The 27,840-nt window shown below is 41.4% G+C and overlaps 1 protein-coding gene across 1 annotated transcript in view; it reads right to left on the bottom strand.

Moving 5' to 3' along the window:
• Positions 1 to 24,362, bottom strand: part of BBX (BBX high mobility group box domain containing) — a 202,532-nt gene extending 178,170 nt beyond the window's left edge. The window contains exons 1-2 of the mRNA XM_030204171.1: positions 24,235 to 24,362; positions 21,560 to 21,632 (exon numbers count right to left, since the gene is read on the bottom strand). The gene's annotated coding sequence lies outside the window, so the exon portion shown is untranslated. The remainder of the gene's footprint in view (positions 1 to 21,559; positions 21,633 to 24,234) is intronic.
• Positions 24,363 to 27,840: the final 3,478 nt, after the last annotated feature.

The following is a 27,840-nucleotide window of genomic DNA, read 5'->3' as shown; positions in this document are numbered from 1 at the left end:
GTAGAAATAGGCAATAGAAAGGGGAGTAAGGTGGGAGATATGGTCTGGGTCAATGTCGTTATCATGGGGGTATGTGTTAGGTAGATGGTTCATAAGATTAATCTAGATCGTTTGGATAGGCTTGCTTGAATAAATGGGTTTTCAGTGCTTTCCGGAAGGGTAGGTAGTCGCAGATTGACCGGATAGATCTGGGGAGAGCAGTCCAGAGTTAGCTGTCCAGGAAGGAGAAGTCAGATCCATAGTAGGTCTTGTACTTGATTCCTTTGCAGTTGGGGTAATGCAGGTTGAGGTAGTTTCATGAAGATTCAGACATGTTTCTGGTAGGAAGGTCAATCAGATTGAACATATAGTCCGGAGATTCACCATGGATAATCTTGTGGATTAATGTGTGGACCTTGAAGTTGATTCATTCTTTGACAGGGAGCCAGTGAAGTTTTGCACGAAGAGGGGTTACGGACTCAAAACGTGATTTACCAAAAATGAGTCTCGCTGCCGTATTCTGGGCAGTCAAGTTTTTTCAGGATATGGGCCCTGCAGCCAAGGAAAATGCTATTACAGTAGTCGACATGGGTAAGTACCGTGGATTGTACTAAATTCCAGAAAGTTTTCAGGGGAAGATAGGGTTTTACACGTTTCAATATCCACATCATATTGAACATTTTCTTTATAGTGGATATAGCGTGATTTTCAAGTGAAAGGTGGTTGTCTAGAATCACTCCAAGGATCTTCAGATTATCAGAAATGGGAATTGTGATGTCTGAGGTTTTAAGAATAGATGGGAGGGGCGCAGAGAGTGTTGAGATGAGAGGATTAGGCTTTGTGTTTTTTCTTTGTTCAATTTCATTCTAAAGGCATTAGCCCAAGAGGTCAAGATGTTCATGCCCATGGATATTTTGTTGGAGATTTCATTAAGATTATATCTGAAGGGAATGAATATGGTGACGTTATCAGCGTAAATGAAAGGGTTGAGACCATGTCTGAACAGAGCTTTGGCAAGTGGGATGATCATAAGATTAAAGAGTATCGGCGATAAAGGGGATCCTTGAGGTACACCGCAATCTGGCGTCCAAGGAGGTTAGATGTTTGATGATGATTTAACTTGGTAAGATCTTGATGTGATGAAGCCTTCTATCCAATTAATAATATTTCCACCGATTCCAAGTTTATCCAGTAGTTTGGTTAGAATGTTATGATTTACCATATCAAATGCACTGGATAAGTCAAACTGTAGAAGGCGGATGCTGTTTCCAAATGAAATTTGTTTGAATTTGGATATTAGAGTGAGTAGGACGGTTTCTGTACTGTGGGCTGGGCGGAAACCCAATTGCGACTCATGTAGAATGGAGAATTTTTGTATATACTCGTTGATTTGAGAGGTCACCCTGTTTTCCATCAATTTAATTAGCAGAGGAATGGAGGTGACAGGGCAGTAGTTGGTGACATCATTCGTTGGTTTCTTCGGGTTTTTAGGAATTGGTGTAAGTAATATGATGCCATGTCCAGTAGGGAATAAACCTTGCTGTAGCAGGAAATTTAGGTGGGAGGTGATATCTGTGATAAAGCATTCTGGAGCATCTTTCATTAGGTAGTTGGGACATGGGTCGAGATGGCAGTGAGATTTGGAAAGTTTGTTAATCGCCTTAGAAACTTCTTTGGTGATGAGGAGGGTGAAATTTGTTGAACGATCAGCTGGAATTTCGTCTCTGCAGGGGTCCAGTTCGTCGAGAAAGGAATCAATATTCGCACAGCCCTGGGGAATCATACTGCAACGATTGGTAATTTTGTCATTAAAGTGTGTGGCCAACTGGTTAGCAGATGGGCAATTTGAGGATGACGATGTAACTGGATTGGTGTTAAGAAGATTCTTTATGAACTGATATTGTTTTTTTTATGTTTGAGCTGCTGGTTCTAATTGTGTGTAGTAGGATCTTTTGGCTCGTTTAATGGCATTTTTGTAGTTCCTGTGTGACTGCTTCCAAGCGTTGTAGGTGATGTTGTCTTTTGATTTACTTCATGCTTTTTCTAGTTTCCTAGTTTGTGATTTTAGGGTTTTCAGTAGTTCATTGAACCACGGTGACGGATTGTGTCTGTGTAAAGTTTTAGTACATAATGGGGCTATTTCGTCCAGTATAATTTTGCATCTATTGTCCCATTCAGTAAGGAAGTAGTTTGAGTTGGGTAGTGTAGACCAGTTGTTATTCTAAATTTGTTGCCAAAACCTTTCCTTGTCAATCCGACCTCTAGTGATGATCGTTACAGGGTCTTGTTTTATAGGCTGGCCCTTTTTCCGCCAGTGCAGGAACAGTGTCGCTTTATGATGATCCGACCAGGGGGTGGCAGACCAATTGATATCAGAAATGTAGATGTTATGGCTCGCAGAGAATTTGTAAGAGATGATGTCGAGCGAGTGACCTTTGTTGTGGGTGAGTTGTATGGGAGGGAGATCAAGGTTACAAAGATGAAGAAGATCCTTGCATTCTTGAGTGTGGGCAGAGTTAGGATACTCTAAATTTAATTTTCGAAAGGGTGACTATAATAAAATGAGGAAAATGGTTAAAAAGAAACTAAGAGGATTGGCTGCTAAGGTTAAGACATTAAATCATGTGTGGACATTATTCAAAAATACCATTTTGGAAGCCCAGTCCAGATGCATTCTGTGTATTTGCAAAGGTGGGAAGAAGAGAAAATGACAGCCAGCATGGTTAAAGGTGAAGTAAAAGAGGCTATTACAGCCACAAGATTGTCCTTCAAAGAAAGGAGAAAGGATCCAAATGAAGAAAATAAGAAGCAACATAAGCACTAGCAAGTCAGATGCAAAGAATTAATAAAAGAAGGCTAAAAGGGAACATGAAAAGAAACTTGCCGCAGAGGCTACAACTCACAGTAACAACGTTTTCAGGCACATCAGAAGCAGAAAGCCAGCGAGGGAATCTGTGGAACCGTTAGATCACAAAGGAGCGCTCATGGAGGACAAGGCCACAGTGGAGAAATTGAATGAATTCTTGCTTCTCTCTTTACGGAAGAAGATGTAAGAGATCTGCCTGTACCGGAAATGGTTTTCAAAGGTGACGATGCGGAGGAACGGAAACAAATTTCAGTGAACTTTGAAAATGTACTGAGCCAAATTGACAAGTTAAATAGTAGCAAATCACCTGGACCGGATGGCATACATCCAAGGAATTTCATGCTTGAGTTCACTTAAAGAACTCGAGCGTGAAACTGCTGATCTGCTGTTAGTAATATGTAACCTGTTGTTAAAATCGTCCGTAATACCTGAAGAGGGTAGCCAAAGTGACGCCGATTTAAAGGGTTCTAGGGGTGATCCAGGAAATTAAAGATGGGTAAGCCCGACATTGGTGCCAGGCAAAATAGTGGAAACTATTATAACGTATAAAATGACAGAACACATAGACAAATATGGTTTAATGGGACACAATCAGCATGGGTTCAGCCAAGGGTAGTGTTGCCTTATCAATCTAATTCATTTCTTTGAAGGCATGAATAAACATGTGGATAAAGGTGAGCCAGTTGATAAAGTTGATTTAGATAAAGTTCCTCATGAGAGGCTCCTGAGAAAATTGAAGAGTCATGGGATAGGAGGCAAGGTTCTGTGTGGATTAGGAATTGGTTATTGGACAAAAAACAAAGGGTAGGGTTAAATGATCATTTCTCTCAATGGAGGATGAACAGTGGAGTGCTGCAGGGATCAGTACTGGGACAGTTGCTATTTAACAAATTTATAAATTATATGGAAATTGGGACGACAAGCGAGGTGATTAAATTTGCAGATGATATAAAACTATTCAAGGTTGTTAAAACACGAGCGGACTGTGAAATATTGCAGGAAGATATTAGGAAATTGGAAGACTGGGCAACCAAATGGCAGGTGAAATTTAATGTGGACAAATGCAAAGTGATGCATTTGGAAAGAATAATCTAAATCATATTTACCTGATTCTACTCTTATGTTCTTATCAGGTATATAAAGAGTCACCTCAGTTACAGTAAAACAAAACAAAACAAAAAAAAAACCACTCACTCTCCACCACCAGAAACTTGGAAATAGCACATAACCCCGCAACATCTACTCCAAACCTATATAAGTTTAAACCTATATTACTAAAGCAGTACTAACTTCTAGGACTGAAACAGTATCAACGGTACCTAAGAAAAGCAGCACCACTAGTATACCTCCATGTTAGACTGCTGTAGATATCTTACAAAACTAAAGGCTAGCAAATACCTCCCCTCTATCACACACTCCTTAAATGGAGACTGGGCTTCAAGCCCTTAACAGAATTGCGAGCTCTACTCTACATTCCAGTTTGCAGTCAAAGCCAGACCAATCTGACCCACCAGGTTTTGGGGAGGCTTAGCTTCTCCAAGCCTCTTCAGACTGGGCTTATACAAAAGCAGCCATCTTAAATCATGTTCATGCATTTTTCCTTTCCAGAGGAGGCAAGAGCCAAGTTAACATACTGGAAGGCAGAGAACTGAGACAGAAGTGTATGTCACTGTCCTGACACAGATTCCATCGAAACACAGCCTTTCATCAGCCCTTGCTATGACACCAGAAGTCTCAATGACTGGATTTGAGCTGTTTTTTTTTTCTTGAAAAACATTTACTATAGAGAGACTGATGATTATATCTATAAATCCGTAAGCTAGCAGTTTGTGCCATATCAAGTTTTAGTTGAGGGTCCTTTATTTACTACTGCAGTGTACTGTGTTGATGAGAAAAAGAGATGTGTTTTCTCTGTCCCTAGTATACTGAGTCCACTGGTGGTCAGCAATTTTTAAGCTGCCTGCAGCCACAGAAAGATTTAAACCCAGATATTCTGTGTTGGGCCATGTGCAGGCTCTGGCACTGAATATCCGTTTCAGGTGGCAACTCAGAAGTTATACAGATACCAGCTGATATTCAGCTCAACACCCGCTTAGCTAAGTGGGCAAAGACAGGACTGCCTTCTGTGCGGTTCTGTCTTCCCCAGTGGCATAGCCATGGGGGGGCCTGGACCCCCCCCCCCCCCAAGGTCTGCCGTTTGACTTGCAGAGGTCCCCAAGCCCGACCAGCAGAAGCCTTTCTCCAGCACTGTTTGCCGCCGCGCTGCCTGCCCTGCTTCCCCACCCCCCTGCACACATGCTTGGTTTTAGTGAACTCCTGCCAGCCCAGGTATGTGGGGTTGCAGCAGGGGACAGGGCAAAATGTGCCCCACCCCCCCCCCCATCATTGGGCTAAGCCCCCCACCCCAATTGAGGTCTGGCTACGCACCTGGTCTACCCACTTAATTATATGGACACAGACACTGAATAACCGCCAGCTCCTCCCCGAGTTTGCCCACAGACTGCCCCAGCACAAACTGGACAGTGCCGTGGCAGTGAGAGCCAATATTCAGCAGCACTGCTTGGTTAAGTGCTGCTGAATTATCGGAGGGTGGCCAGCCCACTTGCTCAGCATGTTTTAAGTGGGCAGGAGCCCCTACCACCTGTTTATACTGCAGTGTATACCTCTACCCCTTAGTTACTAATAAGTCTTTACAATAATAATGAATTAATATATTTGTGGCCTGACGATGAACACAGGGTACCTTGAAAATTTAACAAAAGTAAATTATACTGAAAGCACGAAACGGCTTCTAAAGCGTTCTAAGTTTCTTCCCTAAGAAGGGGCCTAAGTGGCAATCCAGAAGCCAGTGCATAATGGTATACTTTTATTTCACAAAAAAAATCTCAAAAAGTATCATAAAATTTAAATTACACACCTGTGAACACACCTGTTTAATCACACCACTTTTCCACCACTCATTCTAAATTAGCTTACTTTTTGAAATAAATTCAATCACCAGGATTTCACTTCTCCTGCTCATTTTCAGCTTTGAATCTGACCAGAGCAAATGATTCGTACCAAGTCATGCTCAACTACATATTGGTTTCATATAAAGGAGGATTCGAGAGGTGCTCCAAAAAAAAAAAAAAAAAAAAAACAGAAACTTTACCTGTATTTCACTATTTCTGTATGAGCATGATTATATATATATATATATATATATATATATATATATATATATACACACACTTTGAAACTTATAACCAATTAAAAAAAGTATTAGTCTTCTAGACAGGATTGTTTACTGTTTGACATTCGTATAATGTAAAGCATTTGGGGCTTCAGGAGCTATTTTTGATTTATTCAGTGAAGACATTGGTTCCATCTTAAAAAAAATTAAAATTAAATAAAATAAGCGGGCATAAAAGTACCCCTCAACTGGCTTAACATTTTAAGCTCCAATATCAGTCCTTAAATTTTATATTAAGCCAACCAAATTTCTGATCTGTGTTAGCTTTTCTTGTACAGAGTTGTTCTGTGAAACACTCCCTAAAAATATTTAAAAAAAAAAAAAAAAAAAGTCTAAAACAGGGATCTCAAATTAATTCTCTTGCATGCTGCCCAATACAGGATTTCTTCCCTCCTTCAATGCCCTCTGCTAGCAACCGATATTAATTCATTAAAACCAATTTCCCCCCATCTGGCAGGAACGGAATGCAAGTGAATTTTCAAAAACTGCAATTTGCACACTCAAGGACCCAATTCACTAAAGCTTTCCCCCCTCCCTCTGAGACACAAAACAGGAGAAAACCCTCACTGAAAATCAGGTCCCTAGGAGCCTGTGAAGCTCTGTGGAGTTCAGAATACAACTCTGCACAAAGAATTTAAGTAAGAAACTCTGCTGAATTAAGTGTGTAATTTCAACTGCAAAGTTAAGTACACTAAAACCTCTGAATACCCCGATTGCCTGCCTAAGCTGCTCATGCCCAATTAAGTCATACAAGTTTGCCATGTGGTGATTCAACCAACTAAGTTTTTGGTTTTTTTTTTAATATTGAGCTGCTCCACAAAAACTGCTGGGTTGGCTGAAATGATGGGTCTTCTACTAGAAGAGCACAGCCCCCCACATCTCTGATACAATCCACTATTTCACAGTGGATGAAGCTACTTAAAAGAACATTTAAAAAAAGAAATGGAGAGAAAAAAAAAAAAGGACATTGTAGCCACAAGTACAGTGCAGCTCGGGAATGTCCAGCACTCTTCTTTTCAAAGATACAGTAGGAAAAATTTGTTAATCAGTTGTCAGTATTGCTTATATTCCTCTACCAGCATCTGCTCTTCTTTAGCTCAGTGGTATAGAACATCTGGTTTGGAGGTTCAAACCCCAAGGCCCCTGAACATGAAAACAGTTGTGGCACTGTGGATCACACAGCAAGTACGGGGGCTCTTGACAGAGGCCCAGCTAGAAAATTCCCTCTTTGCCAGTTTCTAAAGCCATCTTATATCCCTCAACAGGTTTTCCAGTACAAAGGTTTTATCTGCATAACATGGTTATACACATATTATTTTAAGGGCTCAATGCAAATCAGTGCTATTCACTTAAAAAAAAACCCTATCCAAAACCAGTTTTGCATTTTATTGTGTTACTTGAAACCTCCCAGTTATGAATTTCAGTTGGCCCCTGAGGGATAGGTGTACAAAAATGATTTTTTCCCATATTGGAGGTAATATAATAAAGAATTGTCCACATGTAAAGCCCGTTTTACACATGGGAAAAAAACCTTATAAAATGGTGTGGTCATATATACATGTGTAAAAAGTACATGCAATGAAAGAATGCCTATAACTTTACATGGATTATATGTTTTCCACAGTTTGATCAGTGCAGATGCGGAGTCACAACATAAGCACATAATTTAAGAAATACATAGGTGCATACACACATTTATACCATTCTCCATCGCAGGTATAAATTAGTGCATTTGAGGCTGGCTCTGGGTACCTACTTTATAAAAGACACATAAGGGGGGATTCTATATATGGTGAAAAAAAAAATCAGTGCCAACTAAGCGTATTCTATAAGCGGCGCCTAGAGTTAGGTGCGGTATACAGCATACGCTTAGTTGGCATCCTAGCGCCTAAAACTACGTACATCCATTTACACCAATGAAAACATGGCGAAAATTCCGGCGCATAGATTTAGGTGCACTGGGCCATATTCTGTAAGTAGGCGGCAAATATTGGTGCACAAAACGCCCATTTCTCCGCCCATAACCACAACCCTTTTTGCCTGCATGCATTAGAAGTTAGGCGCACTGTATTACAGAACGCGCTGAGTTGTGCACGTAAACTTTTAATCAGTATCAAAATAGTGCTCATTATTGCTTAAGAGCCATTATCAGCACTGATTAGTTTATTAAGTCAATTAAGTTATACCAGTTGTTATAGAATAGGCTTGGAATTTGGCACGAATCTCTATGCACACTATATAGAATCCGGGGGAAGGTACCTATGTAGCCTTCTTGGATTTTCAACAGACACCCTGTTATAAGTACCACCCTGTGCAGTACTTCTGTCCCTAAGGCACACAACACAAATACATAGCACAGGGTTTTGTGCCAGTAAGATTGCCAAACACAAGTTCATCTACTGAACTTGTCTACCTAGATTGGTGCAACTAATTATGTCCATAAAACCACTACAAAATAAATAAATACCACACTGTGTAGACATTTCCTTTGACCCATGGAACAACATTTTCAGAAGCAACACTCGCTGATCCTAAGACAGGCCTTATTAAAAGCATGGATCCTTTTTTTTTTTTTTAAGTGAGATTCCAGATGGCATCCATGAAAGGCAGAAATGCTTTAGAAAACAGATTACCTGTTATTTACATCTTCAAACCAATAGAAAAGAACCCACAGTGTCAAGACACCAATTAGCACTTCATTTAAAAATATCCATTTAAAAAGGGACATTCAAAAAGACCAATTCATCATCATTTACCTTCAACATAATGCCACACATGAACAAATCTGGTTAAAATACCTTTACTCTTACCTCTCAAACTAGCACACAAAGTAAAACCTACAGAGTGTTATTTCCTTTCAAAAATCATCTAATTCCTGCAACGCAGCTCAAAAGGACTTTCAACACCACCATCATCACATTTGTCCTTAGGGGTCAGGAAGAACATTGTGCAGACCTTTTTCTCTCTCTTCTGGATCATGAAATACATAAATTGCCACAACTTGTGTGATTTTGAAGATTGTCTGGGTCCAGGGCCCCAATTTCAAAACAAACTTGACTCGGTGAATTTATCAAAAATGTCAGGGACCTTTATAGTCAACAGCACAACTAAAAGGCTTTTTTTTTTTTTTTACTGGCATCAAAGTACGTAAGTACTGCCATACTGGGACAGACTAAAGTTCCATCAAGCCCAGCTTCCTGTTTCCAAAAGCAGCCAATCCATTGTTTTGAAGAAGTTCTGACTGCGCAGCAGCACTTTTACTGGGTGGCTGTTTGCTCCACACTACTCATAGGGGTCCTCTTTGTTTTAAGCAAGATTGTATCTTGTTACTGAACGGACAATATTATTGAAAATCGTTTCTGTACAAGACCCCTCATTGCAGGCGGTTCTGCCAAAACACGGACCGTGTTGTGTCTGTTTAATAAAGCACTGGTTTGATGCCAACATTCCTGAAGGCTCCTTGTGCTTTTTTTGCTCATCAATCCCAAAAAGTGAAACAGATTTCACGCTGCTTATCCCAGGAATAAGCAGTGGATTTCACAAGCCCCCTTAATAATGGTTTATGGACTTTTCTTTTAGAACTTGTCAAACCCCTTTTTAAAACCCTGCTACACTAACTGCTTTTACCACATTCTCTGGCAATGAATTCCAGAGCTTAATTATATGTTAAGTGAAGAAATATTTTCTTCAATTGGTTTTAAAATGTACCACTTAGTAACTTCATTGCATGCTCCTTAGTCCAAAGTACGCCTACCCATTCCACTCCACTTGTGATTTTACTTGCCTCTATCATTTAGCTGTCTCTTTTCCAAGCTAAGCTCTTTAGCCTTTCCTCATAGAAAAGTTGTTCCTTCACCTTTATCATTTGTTCACCATTCTCTGTACCTTTTCTAAATCTTTTTTGAGATGCAGTGATCAGAATGGCACACAATATTCAAGGTATGGTCACACCATGGAAAGATAAAAAAGACATTATAATATCCTCTGTTTTATTCCTCCTTCTTTTCCTAACAGTTTCTAACATTCTATTTGCTTTCTTGGTTGCTGTTGCATGCTTAGCAGAGAATTTCAACGTTATTGGGGACACCTAGATCCTTTTCCTAGATGCCAACTCAAGATGGAACTCTGCATCGAGCAGCTATATTATGGGTTGACTTCTCAGTTTCTTCTTCTTACTTTCTGTATATTTCTAAAATTGTTTTTCATGCAGAAGCATAGAGAGCTCTCCAAAACTACATTAGCAGGTAGAAAAAAAGTTGTTATTAGCATATAACACAAAGCATCATTGGGGAGGAACCCTCTCTGTCTATTAATAAATAGAGACAGTCCTCCCATCTTCACCCCTCCCCAACCCCCTAAAATACAAGATGGCTGAACACAAACAATTTTTCACAAATGTGCACATGTAAGTCAGGTGCCTTTCAAATATCATCAAATAGAAAGTGGGGAGTGGGAGGTGGCAAACAGTGGCTGCAATCAAAGCAAAACAAAATACACTATCCACTTTTACTCAAGGGAAGGGGAGCTAATTTTCAAACAGCCCATTTACCTGGGTAAATGGTTTTTAGATATCCCCCTCAATATCTATGAACAAGAGTTTAATATTAAAATATGCTTTCCAATTAGACATACCTAGAAGATTGTTAAGTTGACTTTGGAAGAATCAGGACTTGAATTTACTTAGCCACATCTCAGGGGGACATGGAGGAATTAAAAGTCTGAAAGATGAGGGAGCCCTAGGCTGAAGAGCCATACAGAATGAATAACACACTTGCAAAGGCCTTGCTACCCCCCCCCCCCCCCCTCCAACTCCATTTACAAAATGGATCCCAATTAAACCTCCAGCAAAGGGCTATCTTACTGCATCCAACAGCCACCTAAAGTTAGATAGGAATTCAGGTCCTCCTATTCACAGTAACAAAGGACAGGTCCCTTATTTATTTAGTTATATTTAAGAAGAATGCTCTAGTCACACTTCCCTACATTGCTGGTAGATCATTTATGGAATTCCTGACATGTTTAACGGCCCCTAGAATGGCAGAGACACTTTGTGTATGTGCTCTGAAAGCCCCAGACACAACCAATGATTGCAAGCCATTTATCCATTTCACTATATTTTTATGATAGATGTATTTGTAGTTCTTAGTTTAAAAAAGGAACACCCTATCAATAATGTTTACTACTACCTAGGACAATTAAAAAAAAAAAACAAAACACAACTTTTAAACACTTTCCCCCTGATTCTATATAGCATGACTTGAGTTGCACGTGCAATTTCCAGGTCATATTCTGTTTTGTGTGCGCAACTTAATTATCTTAAACAAGCCAATCAGTGCCGATAATTGCCAACAGGCAATTGACATTGTCTTTAATTAGAATCTGCACGCAGAACTTGCTAAACGTACTCTATAACGTGATGCGCGTAAATTCTAATGCACACTGCCAAAAAGGGGGTGTGGCCATGGGCATGGAATGGGCAGATTGTGGGCGTTACTAAAAATTATGCGCTTTGTTACAGAATACACCTGCTCCGTGCCCAAATTAGTCACTGGCATTTACACCAAAAACTTGAAGTAAATTCTCGTGACTAGATTTAGTCATATGGACAGGCCCTAGGTGTATTCTATACTTAGGTGTTTTTTTTTTTTTTTTTGGGGGGGGGGGGGGGTTGCACCAATTTTTATGGAGCCATATATAGAATCTTGAAACTTTGGTTGCTATATTTAGAAGCCAAAAAGAAATTCAGAAGAACTCATGATTCACATGGAATGAAACCCCTTTCAATATAAAGTGGAGAGCATCCCTAAAAGTTACCCTGTCCTGATGCAACATTAAGGCCTCTATTTACTCAAACATATTAGAAACACTAGATTTACCATGCACTAACAGTATGTCATTTTGGAGCTTGTAATAGGCAGTTAGCTGCTCTACTGGGTGTAGGTAAGCACATTTTGCATTATCTGTCCCGCAGGTAACAAACATTAGCAAATTTTACACTGCAATATCTGCACCTGGAATTCCTCCAACTGTTACTGCAAAGGGTTTATGCCTAACTTGTAACTTGGTGTACCTCCTTGCCAAATAGAATGTGTATTTTACCAATTCTCTTGGCTAAAAAAAAAAAGCTACCAAGCATAGACATAATTTTAGAAAAAAATTGTAGTGTTGCATGTGTGTAATAATTTATACCACTTCATACCTTTGTTAGATAGGCAATTAAATTCAAGGCACAAACTTCTTGCAGAGGTTCAAAATGAGGCTTCATTATGGAATTCAAGGCTGATTAAAAACCACATCACCTTTGCACATAGGCCTAACCAGACCTACTGCTCTCAGGAATCTAACTACATGAGAAGTTCCTATACTCCCTGATTCATACTGCTCTGAAAGCAGAAGCCTGAATTTAACACAAAACTACTTAAATACTTTTCAAACTCCTACTATAGGAAATTAAAAATATGGAGACTATCCACTGCTTTGGGATAAAAAGTATTAGGTTTCCAAGAGGGTAACAGGTGACATGAATACAAAAAACATGGTTAGAAATCAAAATCTCCAAAAGCAAGGGGAAGCTGGATGCTTTTGTTTTAATTAGAAAAGGGACCAGGGTGTTAGCTTAAGTATTGATCTTAACCCTGAAATTATCAAGGCCTGAAATGGCTTCTAGCAGAGGTGATGCCCTCACTAGCAGATTCTGGGCATGCTTAGGAGCCGTGGTTATGCACACTATTTATTTATATATTCATGGTTTCTTGATATTATTTCACATTGTGCCCACTGCACTGCTGTAAGGTTTACAATACCAAAAAAAAAAATGGATTAAAAAAATGTACAATTCCATTAAAGAAAAAAAAAAAAAAGTACACAGTAGTGGGGAGCAGTAAAAAGGAGAAAGACCATAGAATAAAGAGGAAAAACAACAAAATAGAAAGGGAAAGGGGTAAAGAAAGGAGTGTCAAATAGAAGTAATGTATTTGAAAACCATGGGCGCTAAGGAACCATGTTTTCATAGCTTTCTTGAACCTACAGAAAAATGAAACCAAAATATGAAAATGCTGCACCTCTAGAAAGGTCCTGTCAAAAATGAGATGGGGGAGGAAGAACAGGAGTGTGCACTGCACAAAATGGGGCATAGAGCAGGGGTAACAAAGGAAGAGGTCTGCAGTATAAATCAAGAACTCCTGGTAAAAACCCATTCTATAACCAGAGTGTTTTCAATTTGAATGTTACCAAACCAGCAGCCAGGGCTCAGCTTGAAGTAATGACAAAACATGATGCTAACAGTGGGCATTGTAGAGCAGTTTTAACAGTAGTTGACTGGACTAATTAAAGATGTTTCAATGTATTCATCGGAACGCCACTGAAAAAGGAATTTAGTAGTCTAACCGTGTACTTACAAAGACTAAAATATGTATTTTTAGATGATTAGCAGATAACAGTTTCTTCAGGGAACACATGCAAGTTAGTGGTTCAGGTCCAGTTACATGCACTGCCCATAACATAAAAAAGTCTAAGTGGTTTACAAGTACAACTAATTAACAATAAAGCAAACTAAAAAGAGAGGAGTCAATTAAAATCAAAAACAATAAAAGACATTGATACAAGAGAATATAATAGGAAGAGACAAAATTACAAAATATAATACAGGGAAGTCATGGGAAAGTGAAACAAGAGGGAAATAAAATGGAGTAAAGAGAGAAGCAAACTACAGAATTAAACCTGAGCTTTAAAAGTTAAACTTTATGTCAAAACTAAATCCAAGTATGCAAACTGATTCTAAAAGACAGTAAGCAACCCTCAATAACTGGGAGTGGGACTGGGAAAAAAGAATGCCCTCCCACTTGAAAGAACTGAGAAATCTTGAAGCCATATGGAAACTGCTTGAAGGCATGAGCGGAGAGGGGCAATGTTCCATTGTCGAGGATGAGAACCTGAAAGGATCCAATAATCATCAGCATAGCAGTTTGGTCTACAACCTAATGACAATCAATAATAAAAGAGGTGAAATATGTTAAAGCAGGAGAGAGTATCCTGCTGGTTTAACTTGCCCTGTAGTCTGTTTCTGGACAATTATATGTGCATTGTATATCTGAACACACTTCACATTTTATATGCATAAAATGGCCATTGTGCGGGGGTACAAACGTAATAATAATAATAATAATTATAAAAATCAGAGCTGTGGAGTCAGTACACCAAACCTTTGACTGACACCTCTTTTTCTATTGTCTGACTCCAACTGATATTAGGCTTTAAAATTTTTATTCTGATCTAAAAGTACTGGTAAATAGATATATACACTGTGTCCGGAAAAAACGAGACCCCAACATGTTTCCAAATAACCCAAAAATGTCCTACTGCAGCAGAACCTTCTGCTTGAAATTCAAGACATTTGAGTATAATTATTTATTTTTCAACAGGATGAAGCTCCAGTATGTCAAGCTCGCAATGAAACCTCACCGTTCATTGAGTCAACAGCTCAGTGGCGTCAAACAGTTTGTGAATGTGTCAAGTTGAAGGAGGACACTGAATTAACTGAGAAAAAAAAAATCAACATTATACTAATGTAGTTTACAAAGGTGCGCTAGCGTTTTTAGCTTGCGCTCATGATGAGTGAGCAGTAAACGCTAGAGATGCCCATAGGAATATATGGGTATCTCAACTTTTAGAACGTGCTTATTTTTTAGCATGTGCTAAAAATGGTAGCGTGCTTTTGTAAAAGGGGTCCTAAATGTTTAAACAATTTCAAAGTATTTTGAAACTATGTTAAGGGGTCCTATTTTTTCTGGACACTGTGTATATTTGTTCTGGATCTAAAGTGTTGGTAAATATACCAGTACTTTAGATCTGGAACAAAATATATATGTAAAAAATGATACATTTACCATCTCTTAATGTAATCTTATTTTGAAGCTGGAGTCGGACTAGGTACATTTTTACCGACTTCATCCAAAACTGCTTCCGACTCCAGAGCCCTGCATAAAATTGCACATAGGTATATATGCACATAAATTAGGGCACCGCAACATTGTGCTATTTTTACATAATCCATGCCTAAGACATAATTGTTTGTCCTAAGATGTGTACTGCTGAGATGCAAACGTAGTTTATGGGCCCAGGTATGCCCCTATTTAGGAAGGTCACTGTTACTATGTCTAAGCTTCACCATGAATACTTTTTTAAGCATACACTTTTTAAACACAGACAAGCCTCCAAATGTAGTGCTCAACTCTAGCTGATGACAGTCTGGATTCTCCTAGACAAGGGGTTCTCAACACAGTCCTCAGGACACACCTAGCCAGTCTGATTTTCAAGATATCCATAGTGAATATGCATGAGATATATCTGCATACAATGGAGGCAGAGCATGCAAATTTATCTCATGCATATTAATTATGGGTATCCTGAAAACCTGACTGGCTGAGTGTGTCTCAAGCATTGGGTTGAGAACCCCTGTCCTAGACAACAGTACTCTAGCCCAGCATTTCCCAAGTCGGTCCTGGAGTAATCTCTTAGCAGTCAGGTTTTCAGGATATGCACAATGAATACGCATGAAATTGATCAGCATATACTGCCTCCATTATATGCAAATCTTTCATGCATATTCATTGTGCATATCCTGAAAACATGACTGGCAAGGGGTCACTCCAGGACCAAGTTGGGAAACACTGCCCTATCCTCCTGAGTTACCCTGCAGCTTCTATCAGCTTGGCATTAACACCCAACATCTTTTTATAAATTGGAAGATTTTCTAGTGTCAGTGTTGGAGAAAAACAGTGTACCATTCAACTGTGTTTTACTAATATCCAAGGTCCTCCAAGTTCTCCACTGGTGCTTTTATCATCCAGGTTTAGTAGCCTGATAAGGAAAATAAGTAATACTATCATGACCACGGGGGGAAGGGGGGGGGGGTTGTTTTTTTTTTTTTTTAAACAATTCAGGAGGCTGAAGCCAAGGCCAATTCAAATATCGGGATCATATACTGAAAATGGTGACCCGGCATCACAAACCAAAGGAATTGGAGATGATGCAATTGCCTGATTGGATTAGTCAAATACACATTTACTTCTACTGATGTGAGACAATGCTCCTCTCTGATTTACATTCTAATGAGTGCTAAAAGGAAACCTTAAAACTTGATCGATACATTTCAGGCCTAACACTGCCTTGTAAGGTAAACCAATGATTTAGAAAAAAAAAAATCAAATATGTTATTCCAATGTCTTCAGGGAGAACTACATTTATCAAGCACCTTTCCATTGCTGCTCTTCTCTTTTTGTATCTTTGACAGAGGTGATTAGATGAATAGGTTTGGGCTACGATTGCACTTAATTTACACTGCTTCCAGCACCCATCACTAAGATGTTATGTGGAAATTCCTCCTCCTATTCATAGTTTCAAAGGACAGGTCCTTTTAAATTTATATTTAAGAACAATGTTCTAAGTCAAACTTGGCAATAATGCTGTTAGATCATATATGGAATTCCCCACCACGTTGAATGGCTGCTAGGACTGTAGAGATGTATCATATGTGTGCTCTGGAAGCCCCAGACACAACTGATTGCAAGCTATTTATCCATTTCTCATAGTTTCTCTTAGAATTTCACATTATTCCCAAGGTTTCAATTCTACCTTCATATCGACGCCATTCTTTTAAATTCATTATGCCAAAGTACTTCACGCCAAAGAGTATCTGTGGGGTGATTGTATCTAATGACCTCAAAGTGATTAAACAGGTAGAAAAAGTGACAGCAAAATCCAGAAGGATGCTTGGGTGCACAAAGGAACAGCCAGAAGGGAAAAGGAGGCTATAGTTCTTCTGTGTAAGTCTCTGGTGAAACTTACAAGGGGCAATGGAGGGTTAAGTGACTTGCCCCAGCTGAAACTCTCTAGATGCAAGGAGCCATAGTGGGAGTCGAACCCAGATCCCCAGGCTCATCTAAATGGGATGGAATCAGTCTAGAATAGAGGCGGGCAACCTGCGGCCCATAAGACCATGGAAAGTATACACAGAAAACATCATTAACTATGCTATACTATGTAGTTCTTATAGACTGCTAAGTTCTAATTCAGATTCTAAGCAGGGTACAATAAGAATAACCCTGTAGTCCAGGTGAATGACACCAAATTTACACACACAATACCTATGAGATTAATTGGTACACATGTATCACTACCCATCCGTAAAGAGATGAGTTTTTAAAAATTGTCAAAACAATACATATGACTGGGTAGATCTAATACACAATGGTAAGCTATTCCAGATTTTTACATCTTGATGTAAGAAACAAGATTACAAATATGAGTTTCTATACATTTTCCTAACAGATGGATAATTAAGTTTTAAATACTGTTCTTTCCCAACTGTATAGAAAGAGATGGAAAATTCTAGATAGCTCAAAACGATTGGTTTAATTATCTTCCTAAAGTTTATATATATATATATATATATATATATAAAAACAAGCCATCTTATATTTTATTCAAAATAAAAGCCAAAGCAAACTATGCAATAATGGAGTAGCCTTCTGATATTTACCAGTCCAAATATTATTTTGCAAATACTTTCAGAATATCTACTCTAGCAGTTTGTTTGTTCTATCATTTTTTGTTAAATTTTTACTTATCACAGGTCTACGGAGCTCTGTGCATTTCTGGTTCCAACATTACATAATATGTTGCGGCCTGCAGGGGATAGTACTGACCATTCACGTAGCCCTCTGTGTATAAACGTTGACCATCCCTGGTCTACAAGGCAATTACAGTGGTCTGCAGTCTTCATCATAAAGCATATGGGGACACACTTAAAGATCTAAATATGTATACTTCTGAAGAAAGAAGATACAATAGAGGCGAGTCTCTCAATGACATGGAGGTTGTGGAATGAGGGGGTCCCAGAAAGAAGGGGAAAGGGGATAGACTAATAATCTAAGAAAATATTTCTTTATGCAAAGGGTGAACAAGTCTTCGAGCAGATATGAAGACTAGGACTATATAACTACATATGTACTGCCACACTGGGACAGACCAAAGGTCCATCAAGCCCAGCGTCCTGTTTCCAACAGTGGCCAATCCGGTCACAAATACCTGGCAAGATCCCAAAAAATTTCAATACATTTTATGCTGCGTATCCCAGAAATAAGCAGTGGGTTTTCCTCAAGTCATTTTAATAATGGTCTATGGACCTTTCCTTTAGGAAGCTGTCCAAACCTTTTTTAAACCCCACTAAGCTAACCGCCTTTACCACATTCTCTGGCAAAGAATTCAAGAGTTTAATTACATGTTGAATGAAGAAAAATGTTCTCCAATGCGTTTTAAATGTACTACTTTGTACCTTCATGCTGAATTCAAGAAAGCACGGGGCAAGCCCAGAGACTCACTGAGAGGAAGGAAGGAAGGAATTATGGAGCTTGGCAGTTATTATGGATGAACACAACGTGTAGACAAAATTATCAACTGAAAGCAAAACTATACTATGTGCAATTTTTGTATTAAGACATTTTAGTACACCGTTATAAGAGTTTATTGAATGCCAAACTATTTTGATATTTTCCTATGCTACTGTTAAAAAAAATAAATTTGATAATTGATGACTTATCATAAGCACATTAAACTTTGCTTCTCATTTTCATATCAAGCGCCCATACAGCACTTTTGCGTTCAAGCATCAAGATTGTCTACACAGCTGCTATTTGTGTTTGTCGGTTTTTCAGCTAAACTTCTGATTCAGGCTGCTGAATTGGTTACCAGTAGGATTCTATAGCTGGGAAAAATTCCGTTTGAAACTTTCTTCTCTATTGTCATCGGAGTAAAAAAATGGACAGCTCTCATTTACACACTGAGGTCAGAATCGGATCCTTTACCCGGGTGGTGTGAGGGCAAATTCTGCCATTAGCTGATTTTAAGAAGACCAACATTATTAGTGCCTTGGAAACGGGGCTCAATGCTCCTCACCACTCTAAAGCACGGAGGGAAGGATAAGAGCCTTTAGCTCTATCCTCATACTATAACCCTTACAAAACAAAAGGCCATCATTAATTTGCAGGGAAAAAAATTATTAGAGAATTTCTGGGTCAGGTTGATTATGCAAACAGTTTCCCTTTTCTGACTCGTGTGCTTAACCCTCCTTGAATTTTTTGGCAATTCACAACTGTACTTGCAACACAGGCCCCGATTCACAAGGTTACCTCTAAGGTTGAGGAGCTTATGTCTAAAAATCTACAAGACACTAAAGCCTGCTGCATATCAATAGCCCCCATTCTAGATTTGTCTCTACCAGCTTTCTCAGTAATTCCTCTTGAATTAAAGAAAAAGCCAAAAGATGCAGGTTTCTGACATGATCTGTTAAGAAGGACATTAACCAAGGGAGGGGCAGCAGAACACCTTTTTGTCTGGAGAGGCCAATCAAATCTCTGGCCCTGCCCCCATATTTTCTAGTCACTGATGTTGTGTTAGTCAAAATACTGGTCAGACCATGGCCTCTATGACCCTCCACTGCCCTTAAACCAAGATGTATATTACAGTTGAGATTTCCCCAGTGTGTTTCTTCTAGCAAAAAAGGTGCCGGTACTCAAATGTCAGGCCACCCTTCAGGGATGAGGTGATCACTGAGGGACTCACCCCACAATAGCCAGGACCCCTGCAACCAATCACAGAATCTATGACAAGGCAGAATTGGTGTGTAGAGCCTGAGCTCTTTCTTTAAAACTTGGGGACCATGGGCCAATTTCAGCACACAATGGAAAAGGTGCCGGTACTCAGTACCCCCAAGTACCCCCACAAAAAAAGCCCTGGATTTCCCTGCCACTGCTGTTCCAGAAGAGATATGCCATTACTTCTTTCAACTGAAGACAGTGTCATGCTTTGGGGCAGAAACCTACTAGTACTGTGGGCACTAAAAACTTTTTTTTAATGGAGCTTTTAAATCTCCGTCGTAAGGGCTCAGAGTTTCATGGTGGTCTGTCCCAACAGCTTACTCACATGTGTCTAACCTCCTTTTGCTTCCCATTAAATATGTATGATTGTTTCTTTGATGGCTGATCTTTTCCTTTTCTATTTATTTTTGGTGTACTTTTAATTTTTCTGTCTTAACTTGTATGGTTTTAATCATTAGCCACCATGGCCTGAAAACAGAAATGGCAGGATATCAAGCTTTTTAATAAACATAAACTTAACCCCACTGCAGCTGCTGTCAACCCTTGTATGATCTCAACAGGGTAGCTACTGATCTCCAACACTGACACAAGGGGCTTGGTTGCAGATCATACTGATCACCAAAGCAGGAAATCCAATTAACGCTGCTTCTAGCATTGCAACTGCAAATGAGAATCAATTCTCCACAGCCCTAGAGATCAGGGCCCGTCCAACCATTAAACAAGACTGGGAACTACCTAGGGCTGCAACTTCTGGGAGGCATCTAAGAGAAGCTACAGTCAAAGCAAAACAATAGACCTCGATAGCCACTCAAACTAAAAATCAATATATACTTTTACCTGCAGGAATGATTGGCAGTTTTCAATAGCCCATTTACCTGGGTAAATCTCTCACAAACACACACACACTTAAATAAGTACAAGCATGATTTATGGGGGGGGGGGGGGGGGGGGGGGGGGAGGGAATTAGGGGCCTGAAATTTCACTGAGTGTAAGGCTGAACGTTTGCCTGGAGTGTCGAATACCCTTGCCCTCCTAGAGATCCACATAGGACTGAAGAGGACAGGTAAGTAGCTCTGCCTTCATCACAGGTAGTGTCAGCCTGATGTTCTAGGAGGTTTAACCCCCCCCCCCCCCCCCCCCCGACACATTCCACTTCCAGCAAGCTGAAGGCAGGTGAAACTCAGGTAGAGAAATTAAACATGTTTTTCATACATGAACCAAACTGCTGCCCAAATTTTGGCTTAGCGCCATCTAATGGCAGGACAAATAACTCAGTTGGGGCTATTCTCAGTGGAAAATCTAAGAAATGGCAGGAATTATCCATAAAGTCATCCTGCAATGTTGTATTCAACTAAATTAGGAGGCTTATATCAATTTATTCTACCACTTTTTACTTTACTTTATTTGGATTTCTAGACCACTTGTACCAAAAATGTTCTAAGCAGTTTACAAGGATTCAAAGACAGACTCTCAGGATTTACAGCATTCTTCGATTTGCCATCAGTTCAGGTACATAAATCCTGAAAATTTTTACAAAGTCTACTTTATAAGTGAGCTATACTGACCCTACATATTTAAAATTATATCAACATTGTTTTGTATTTAGTCCAGTTCAGCAAAAGATTAGTTACAGACCAATCAAAACTTTCAACAGGCCACAAAGCTTCACACACAAAATCTACTATAACTTTGGCATCTGACCAGCACCAGAAATCTTTTACAGATTACCAAATCCTGTAAAATCAGACTGGATCTTAATGGGTATCAAGTCTTTATTTTAATAAATTTACCATCATTCCTGTGTACAGTGGTACTATCCATACTTACCAAAGAAGGCAAATGGAAACTGCAGACAGGGGAAGATGAAGCTGTCTCAAAGCCTTTGTCATGTGATAGTGACCTATAAAGTATCAAAGAAAGGCACATCAGTACACCATAATTTACATATGATGTCAGCATCTTAAAAAAAAAAAAACTTAAACTTGCTTTTAAATAAAACTTCAACTAAACGTCCACCAAATGCAGACTTCCGTGTAAACAAAATCGTCCAAAAAATAAATAAAACTGCCATTCATAGTCTGCATATGGTTAAGAGCATCGGGGAATACAAGTGGAGCCATGCATTACAGACATCGTCGTTGCACCGGACCCTACCAGCAGCAGAAAGTTGTGATAAAATCCACGAATGCACAAGCCATTCCATCACAAACACTGAGAAAATAAGAAGATCGCCCCCTCCTTCCAAAAAAAAAAAAAATTACACGTTCCGCAAGTTGCAGGAGTGACCAGAAACGGGGAGAATGAGTAAAAGCTGCATATAAAAATATTCAGCATGAAAGCAAACCGAAGTGCAGGTAGAAAGCAGCGGCACTGACTGTTGCAACATTTTAACAGTTTCAGGTAATGACCATCCAGCAGACCGGATCCAACAGCTGAAACCCTGGATGCAAATCCTAATAAATCTCTAGACGAAAGCTCAGAAAGCAAACCCCGTCGGATGGACGGATGGAGAGATTACACAGGACAGGAAGCGCAGGAGAAATAATACACCCCCCTCCCTCCAAAAGTCAGTCGCTCAGACTCCCTTGTTTTCTCTGTTGTTGTTTCCCTGCACCGACGCAGCAAGGCTCAGCCTCGGTCCGCGGCCGGGATCAAGTTTGCATCTTAGTGCAAAATGTCGATCGTAAAGGGCTGACAAGACAGACGAGAGAAAAAGAGAGAGTCCATCTTGCTTTGGGGGAAAATGTAGTACAAATCTCACTCTGGCAAAGTCTGCAAAACACCTCCAGTAACGGGCAAAGAGTCTCCCCAAGGTTCCCCCTCCTCTTCTACAAAACGACATGGCATGAACCAAAGGAGGGAGGTGGGGTGGTGTGGGGAGGAGGAGGGAAAAGGCTGCGGCCGCGATCAGTGCCCCGGCTGGGCAGAACCCGCTTCCCGTGGGCCCGGATCCCGGCGCTGCTCCGTTCACATATCGTCGATGGCCCTTTTCTAGGTTCAGAAAGCAAAAGCTTCTCTCTTCCTCTGTTCTCCGGGAGAACCTACACAGCTTCTCATCGACAGCCTCCAGATCTCATGCTTGAAAATAAATAACAACAATAATGAAAATGCCCCCGTCAGCCTTCACCGAGCGTGTCACTAGTAGGACATGCGATGGTTTCGAAGCCCCAGGCCAGTGACCACCATCCGATTCTCGCCTCTTTTCTCCCCAACACCCTCCCCTCTCCCCACCCTCCCTTCTGTCCTTAAAGAAAAAAAAACACAAACTTTTAACAAGATGTTTTGCTTTGGTCAAGTCCCCAATTTACCTTAATACCGTTAAAATATTCAGCTAAGTCTCCCTAGAAGCGAGCAGGAGCGCTTTGCTGATTTATTTTTCACTGAAAGGAAAAGGGCAAAATAAAGCTTCGCTGCTCTGGCTCTGTCGTACCATGTTGTCTCAGCTTCTTTTTTTTTTTTTTTCTAATGCATCTTTTTCAATCCACCTTCCTCCTGGAGTCTAGTGGCTTACAGAGTCGTCCACCACCGGGAGCTGGCGACAAATATTTTCATTTCAAAGCCTTTAACGTCACTGCAAGTTTCATTGCAGAGGTAAAAAATTAAAAAAAAAACCCGAGAGAACAAGAGAGACACACGACGAGTGCGAGGAAGAGGAGGAGGAGGGAAAGGAAGAAGCAGCCGGAGTCTGATTTTTTTTTTTTCTAATTCGCGAGCGACCAGATCGTTGCACCTCACACGGGGCTAAGCGATCCAGCTGCCAAGGAGTGCGTGGGACCGGCCTGAGCCCCCAGCCCCATCCCCGGGGGCATTCTAGGCAAGTTTTCTGTCACCAGCACCGCGTAATGTCACAAGTTAGCCCAGAAAGAGGACTTTAAAAGAGCGAGGCCTTCCTTCCCCCCCTTGCCACCTTCAACTTGCGGACACGAACGGGAGCTTCACGTCCATGTACGCGAACTAGAGCTCACACAAACACAAGCCCTGCCCTAGTCCTTGTTGCCCCTCACAGAGCACTTTGGCGACCCGGTGCACGCCCGCCTGTCCCCGGTGGCCGGGAGTCCGTTGCGCACACAGACACACTTCATACAAACACACCGAGAGCGTGAAGAAATGGAAGTCACAACTCTGGACGCCAGCTTGCTTTCCTGTGTGCTCGGTCCAGGGCGCGAGAGAAAAGCAAAGGCACTTTCCTGCGTCGGGAAGTTTCGGTTTTGCAGCGGCCAGCGTCCCGAGGCTCTTTTCCTCTTTCTGCCGCTTGCCCTCGGCTGGCACCGTTGGCCTAGCCCCCGTCTGGCATGCACTTCTCTCCTGGCCTGAGGAATTAAGTGCAGGGTAGAGAGGGGGCAGAGAGACCGAGCCTGAGCCGTCTGTCTCCCTCCAACTAAAGTTTGCACGGACTGGGGGTACAGGGGGAAAGTGACTGAGACTTGGGGCTTTCCCCCTCCCCCCCAGTGCCCACTGCCAGTGACTGAAAAGTGTTTTTTGGAAAGAGGAGATGCACTCACCTCCAGCTCCCCTCTCTGGCACACCCAAACTGGGGAGGGGGGAGCACTCCGCCTGGCGCTGCCTCCTCCGCGCTATGGTGGAAAAGGGGAAAAAAAGAGATAAAAACTGCAACCGGAGACAGCGCGAGCGCAAGGCTCTCTCCCGCATGCAGCCCGGGGAGCCCCGCCGCCTCTCCTTCTAAGACCGTTTGCTATTGGTCCTTGCGCCTGACAGACAGGAGGGACCGGCCATACCGAAAGGCCGTTACACCCGAGCACGCCGTGGCTGGGCGGGGACAGGGAGGATGGGGAATGGGGGGGTACATTTCTAACACGGCTGTGGGACAGGTAGCGAGGAAGAAGGGGAGAGAAAGGGAAAAGGGTCTCCCGGGGCTTAGGCGCTCTTCCTGTGCGCTGGGGAATGGAAGGGAACTAGCATGTACTTAGCACTAGTCCCCAGCTGTCTCACTCCTCCTGGCATTAACAGGGGCACCTGATAAACAAGTGCCGGCTTTTGCCCATACGCCCTCCCCACTTCCCCCTCCGGCTAGGCTGCAGGTTGGCCCGGTGCAGGCCCTGGTACATATGCATGAAGTGACCACCTGCTGGACCGAAGCAAGGACGTCCGGCAACCAGAGTGCCACCCTGAGCCATCTTTCTGAGTCAGTCCTGTCACCTTCCAGGACGGCCACCACAGCTCCACTATTGTTCAGAGGAGAGGAGGAACCTCTGCCTGGCAAAAAAAAAAAAAAAAAAATGCACTGAAAAAAATGGAGCGTTTGTTTCCGGCCGGCGACTCTGCCCGGCTCAGTATGCTTCGTTGGCGTAGTGAGGGAGAGAACTGGATGGCAGAACATTACCGGCCACGTTGGCCACTGGTAGCCACAAGTATTGATATGAGGCTCCAGATTATGAACAGAAGGCCCTGTGGCTATCAAGTTGCAGTGGGATTTTTGCAACTGTGAATTACATTTCCACCTAAAGTACCCATTTAACCTGCCTGCTCCATTCTCGGGGAAAAAATCCATTAATTACAAAACTTTCCTGATGTTGTAAATGTGTGTATAGTGTTATTTGGTGTAATGCAATCTCTTAGTATATTAACACATATATTAATAGTATGCTTACTGTCTGTCTATGTGGACAGTTCCATAAATACCTTGTACCTAAATTGCAGCAGGAAAGTATATATGCTTTCCCTTTGAAAATTTGCTCTAGGCACAAAGTAGCTGCAACCTGGCCTCTTTTTACCAAACCACACTAGCAATGCCCAGCGCAGTAATGCCAACAAAGCCCATTCACTTTGGACTTCATCGGCATTGCTGAGCAGGAATCGCTAGCTCAGTTTGGTAAAAGAGGCCCTCAATACTTATTTTGTTCATAGCTGCTTTTTCTGTGAGTTCTATTTTATAAATTTGCCCCAAATCTGCCTTCTGTCAAGAGTGCCTCTCCTCAATCCAGTTAAATGTATCCAAGCTGTAAAATCTTGCAAGTTTGGTCAGGTTTAGTATTGGCTACTTTCATAAAGTCAGTGTAGCAGGGTAAATCACTTTAAGGGCAATTCTTTAAATGCCAGACGCTTAGCACTAATTCTATAATGGTATCTTGGTGCCAAGATTTTGTTATAGAATAGTAGTGCAAGGTCACCATTGGTGCACCCTCTTATGCCATGTCAATGGCAGGTGTAAGTTGGCATGCCTAGATGCACTAAGTGATCCATGTAGTTTATAGTAAACTAGTAAACAAAGGCCCGTTTCTGAGCACAATGAAACGGGCGCTAGCAAGGGTTTCATGGCTGCATGGCTCGTCGCTGCTTTACCTGGTTCGTCGTGGCATGCACTGCTGCTGTTTCCGTTGTAGCTCTGTGTGGGTGGTGGTTTTCGTGCCCCGCCCTCGACATCATCGCGTTTTGACGCGAGGGCGGAGCAGAGCTACAGTGTGGAAATCCGGAGTTTGTGGCCTGAGTAGATCGTTGGAGGTGAGAATCTGCTCCGCCCTCAACGTCATAACGTTTGATGCGAGGGCGGGGCCCAGAGACTGTGATTTTCGTGGCTTCAGAGCTTCGAACATACGAATCTTGGCTTCAGTGACGTCAGCAGACAATAGAACGTTGAGGGTGAGTTTTATATATATAGAAGATATGTTACATGCAGTGCTTTTTTTTGAGGGGGTACTGAGTACCGGCACCTTTTCCATTGTTTGCTAAAACCCTTGGACTCCAAGTTTTAATGAAAGAGCTTATGCTCTACACAAAAATTCTGCCTTGTCATAGATTCTGTGACTGGTTGCAGGGGGCCTGGCTATTGTGGGATGAGTCCCTCTCAGTGATCAACCCACCCCTGAACAGTGGCCTGCATTTGAGTACTGGCACCTTTTTTGCTAGAAAAAATGCACTGGTTACATGTGTAACTAGGAGATACACCCATTGCCCACCTATATGTACACCTCCCTTGCAATTAGGCGCTACTTTATAGAATAGTGTCTAGTGCACATAGATATAGGCTCATTTTCAAAACCAAAAAAACGTCCAAATTGTGATTTTTGAGACCCCAATTTTAGACATCTAGCTCAGCGGTTCGTCCAAATTTCAAGGGGGTGTGTTTTGGGCCGGACATGGGCGCCACCAAAAGATAGATCTTTTTCTTCAATAATGAAACAAAATGAAAGCATCTAGGGCCAAAATTAAGATTTTTTTCTTTTTTTTGCTAGACCTGTTTAAATCACAACTAAGTGACCAAATGGTGCCCTAAGTTACCACTTGAGGGATTAAGGTATAGTCACTGACCCCATCCCAGGCCCCTAAGATGTGACAGTGACAGTACATACCAGGCTCTGTGACAGCTTCAGGTATGATGGCCATTCCTATTACAGCAACAAGCAGATCTCAGAAATAGCCTAGTGGTCAGTGCAGTGGACTGTGGGGAAGGGGACCCAGGCCCATATTCCCAGTCGAACTGGTACACTTGAGGTGGAGCGTGTAAGCCCTCTAAAAAACACTAAGGGCCCTGTTTACTAAGCCGTGCTAACGTTTTTAACGTGCACTAAAAATGCTAGCTTACTTTAGTGAATAGGGCCCTAAATACCTACTGTACCTATATATAGGTAACACCTGCAGGTATAAGGACTAAAGGCCTACCTGTTTGATGCTGCTTTTGACTCCTAACTTGTCACTTGCTCGTAACCTTTATCTTGTCTTCCTCTCTTCAATAGCCCCTTTCCCTATGTGTCCTTCTATCTGTCTTACCCTTATCCTTATTGGTCCTGTCTGTCTGTCCTGATTTAGATTGTAAGCTCTTTTGAACAGGGACTGTCTTTTCTTCATGTTCGATTGTGAAGCGCTGCGTACGACTGGTAGCGCTATAGAAATGATTTATAGTAGTAGTAGTGTAGTGGTGTATAGTTGCATACAGTAGGTTTTTGATGGGTTTTGGAGGGCTCACCATAGAATATAAGGGGATAACGGTGAGATGTGTACCTGTCAAGTCCACTTCAGCACCCCCTAGGGTGCCCTATTGCTTGCTGCTGGGATGTTTGTGTGGCCAGTCTAATAAGAATGTTGGCCCACCATACATCCCAATGGCTTGTTTTCATGCATTTTTCCCCTGGATTTTTTTTTTATTTTATTTA

Source organism: Microcaecilia unicolor, chromosome 5 (assembly GCF_901765095.1).
Source record: "Microcaecilia unicolor chromosome 5, aMicUni1.1, whole genome shotgun sequence".
NCBI lineage: Eukaryota > Metazoa > Chordata > Amphibia > Gymnophiona > Siphonopidae > Microcaecilia > Microcaecilia unicolor.
This window is presented reverse-complemented; position numbering and strand designations above follow the sequence as displayed.